Here is a 4,211-nt window from a genome sequence, read left to right as displayed (position 1 = left end):
CTGAAAAGTTTTTTTCTCTACACGTACACTATACAATCGGTGTCAACCCTATATTACGTATGAAGTGAAGGAATAAAAAAATCAATATATATAATATTAAGTTTTTTGCAAATATTCACAGAATACACTAACTTTCAGTCAGGGAAAAAACATCACAAAACAAGCAATAAAAACATTTTGTAAATGTAAAATGATGTAGAGATGGCAGTGCCAAAAAGAATGCAAACAATAATATGGGTATGATATGGCCATATACAGATCATCCATACATTACTTTTAATATTAAATTTAATGTTACACTCTAAAATGAATACTTGACTTTAATATTACTGCAGCTGAAAGTTATATATTGCGTTCTTTGTGAGAAGTTATTGATAATATATTGTGTATACTTGCATCATTGTTAAAAGGCTGTTTTTATATATGATATAGATGTAAAGTAGTATTACATGCTTTTATTCGTTAACGGGTATTCCATTATTGACCAACGTTAAAATTTCTTTTTGTATTGTATGATGAAGGGTATTTTTTTCAAATTAAAATTTTCATTATGTGTTGTATTTGTTTGTTTAAAGGTTGTGACACCTCTATTGTGTGCATTTTCGGAGCCAAGAAAATGTTATTGCACTCCTCGACCAGGACATTAGTTTAAAGCTTATTGACTGTGAATTTAGCAATGATTGTCAGCTTGAGGAGGCAAAGGAAGTGTGGTATATAAATATAACACAAATTTCTATCTTCTTGCATTTATTCTTTATTTATCATTTATTTTCCATGTGTGCAGCTTTCACATAACACATGGTTGAGGAAGTCATTAAGTTCATATTGTTCTAGTTTAATTTGTTTCTTTGTTATTTTTGGGGATAATATTTGTTCTGCTCATAGAGGTCCTGCGTTAATGCCGCATGTTGTGCAAGAATGTCTACAGAATTGTCCTTTAATAATAGAGTAGGTGGCATTTTCGAGGTCAAGACCTCACCTATTCTTGAATGAGAAATAACAGTCATCCAACTAGTGGTAGTTACTCTGGGTACATGCAATATTTCTTGCAAAGGAAGATTGGTTTTAGATAGTCTGGTAGAAACCTTCTCATAACAAATAACCTGAGAGAAGATATAGAGAATCCCGTAGAAGTGACAGTCCGTTGTTCTTGTAAATCTACCACGCACACTGTGTCTGTGTTAAGTCTGTTTTAAATTAAGATTGTTCATTATATATTTTACTTGTGTCCTACGAACTCAGTTATTTGTAGAGTTGGTATTATTTCGTGATATATATCTTGTTGAACCTTCAGTTATTAAGCGGACCTATTCTACTGCTCCATGAATAACTCAGTTATACCTGAACATACCCCACGTACACAGTTTAATGAGTGATAATTTAAGGATTATGATCTAAACAGGTACACGTAAGCTGAGTTCGAAGCTTTGGCGGTAACATCAATGCATCATATATGTATTATTAGCCACTACACTGCCATTTTAGCTCTTGATTAAACAGTTTATGTGTGTCTTGGCTAGGCATTTTCAAAATGACGGCTTCGAATATGCAAAACAGTTGCTTGTGACATGTTACTGAACATACTTGGACTTTCCAAAGACGAACTTTAATATATGAGAAACTTCTGAAGTAAAAAGTATTAAAATATGAATTTGGTAATCAAGGTATCCATACTTGTCCTTCAAGGATTCAGGAACTTCAAAGACGGCAATAAATACTTTCACAGTGGCTTTTTGAATTCTACTTTCTTCCCCCCCCCCCTCTCATTTATTCTACCATTACTTAAGTTCATTTAAATTTCATTTTTTCCTCGATATTAAAAACAGTTTTATTTTGTTTATCCAATACACTAATAGTATTATTTTTTGTAAGTTACATCTTACAGTTATACTCAACACTGGCAAATGTTATGTTATTGTTGTTTACTTAATTAATATATATATATTAATACTCAACCTAACTGGATTTTCTTTCTTGCTTTTCAATTTAAACTCTTTAAAACTGACTCTTTAACTACACAGTCGCATAAACTAAATAAAAAAAGACGTGTATACAAGTGCTAATACGATATACTAATATTCGAATGGTAATCGTAATAACAATTCGTTACTTTTCTTCCAAAATAAAGAAAGAGGAACTGACAGTAGTAATAACTAGGCTTTTTACTATTACTATTAGTATTAGGCCTAAATATCGCTTTTCTAAACTACGTTTCATAATTTTCCTTAGACTTTCAAACAGAAAATACTGACGTAAAGAATCCATCCTTATGACCTAGGTATTTTATCGGTGATATTCTTATTCGCAATTAATATTACATTAACAACATTGCCCTCAAGATTCTCTTACTTGTTAGGTAGATAAGACGGATGCAAATTCTTCTTCAGTCACGTATCATTTTATGCTAATACAGTCATTAATGAGGCTAGGCTAATACAAAGATCCTAATTATACACGTTGAACGTGCAGCACTGTGACGAAAATACTGATAAAAACATTGTTTAAACTTATTACCTAAATATTATTAAAACTAGCAAGAATTGAAAATATGTAATTAGAAGAACTAAAATAGGATTTAGAAATATAAACACAGGAAAACAATAAACATAAATTCGAAATATAATAGCATAGTAAAATAAAATAATAAACCAAGGAAATAATTATGGGAAGGAAAATACTTTCGCATAGGTAAGGTTAAAGAGGAAGATTTAACCAGGAGTAAGAGGTAAGGTAAACGCGTATAAAGAAAAGATATAAGAGAATGAAATGAAAGAAATGGTTGATGGAGTTGTATAATTATTTGAAAGTAAATCTTTCGTTTATAATAAAAGAGGATTTTGTGTTAGTTGGAAGATAAAACGTTGTTTAAAGCTTTGCTTTCTCGTGTTAATTTGTTGAGTGGTGCATTTCTCATGACTAAGACTATCATGTCGGAGGTACCATTGTGATCAGGAGAATTAAAGTGTAGAGGAACTGGAAGATCAGTGGAGCCTTCTTTTACAGATATAAGGTGTTCACATATGCGATCACCCAGTTTGCAGACTGTTTCTTCAATACATAGTTTGTGACATCTGCTGCAAAGGATGTAGTAAGTGACGCATTCTGACGTGCAGGTGTAGTGAGTGTCCTCTAACTTGAAAAGTATAACTTGGGCCAATTATTGTGGTGTTGTTTGAAATGTATGAACAGGTATAACAATTTTTTCCAGTACAACGATGAGTGCCAACAAGGGGGTATTGTTGTTCTGTGTTTATATTTGTAAATCCAATTTTAGTTCTTCTATATACTTCTTTTTCATATTCTTGCTAATTTCAATATTATTTACGTAATAAGTTCGGCTATGTGTTTATCATATTATATTACAAGTTGAAGCTTTTAAAGTAAGTAAGATTTGTTTTTAGAACAAGTACGTCGTAGCTGTTCTAAAAGGCCTGACATGGCCAGGTGGTTAGGGCGCTCGACTCATAAACTGCGGGTCGCGGGTTCGAACATGATCGCCCCTTTCAGCCGTGGGGACGTTCTAATGTTCGGTGAATCACACTATTCGTTGGTAAAAGAGTAGCCCAAGAGTTTGCGATGACTAGCTGCCTTCCCTCTAATCCAGTGGTTTATAACATTTTTTGCTCCATGCCCCACCTCGACACCTCAAAAAATTTGATGCCCCCTTAGTATAAAAACAAATTTGGTGTTGAAAAGATGTAATAATATGATGTAAAATTTAGAAATTGACCAAAATTTCACACCCAAATGAAAAATTTTTCTTATTGTAGCATTTTCAAATTGCCACCAATATATTCAAATTGCTCCCTCTAGGGCATGTGCCCCACGTTCAGAATCACTGCTCTAGTCTTTCACTGGTAAATTAGAGACGCTAGCGCAGATAGCCCTCGTGCTGTGCGCGAACTTCCAAAACAAACTGATTTAAAAACAAATCTTACTTACTGTAAAAGCTCTGATTTGTAATATAATGTAATTAATCAGTAAGTATATATGAGCTCAAAACGAAACTTTCACAGTTCAACAAATTCAAATAACAGTGTTATTTTAAACTTAAGATTCAAACAATAGTCGCGGCACTTGGAAGTTGTGGGCTCTAATATTATTGGTAAGTTGGCAATCTTTTGTCATAATAAATAATTTAATATTGTTACGTCTCTGGTCGTTAGTTAATTTTCCGTAAAAATTCTTTCCGAAGAAACTTTAGCGATACA

At 32.6% G+C, this 4,211-nt stretch overlaps 1 protein-coding gene across 6 annotated transcripts in view; it reads right to left on the bottom strand.

The window, feature by feature from the left end:
* The window catches only part of LOC111086165, a 65,801-nt gene that overhangs the window by 26,477 nt on the left and 35,113 nt on the right, over nucleotides 1-4,211 (bottom strand). Inside the window, exon 1 of one of the 6 annotated variants that reach the window (XM_022387882.1) lies at nucleotides 2,350-2,430. The exons of the other annotated variants lie outside the window; for them this stretch is intronic. The gene's annotated coding sequence lies outside the window, so the exon portion shown is untranslated. Of the gene's footprint in view, nucleotides 1-2,349; nucleotides 2,431-4,211 lie in introns of those variants that run through there. 6 annotated transcript variants of the gene reach the window in all.

This window comes from Limulus polyphemus, unplaced genomic scaffold (assembly GCF_000517525.1).
Source record: "Limulus polyphemus unplaced genomic scaffold, Limulus_polyphemus-2.1.2 Scaffold888, whole genome shotgun sequence".
Lineage (NCBI taxonomy): Eukaryota > Metazoa > Arthropoda > Merostomata > Xiphosura > Limulidae > Limulus > Limulus polyphemus.
Note: the sequence above shows the minus strand (reverse complement) of the source record. Positions and strands in the feature narration are given on the sequence as shown.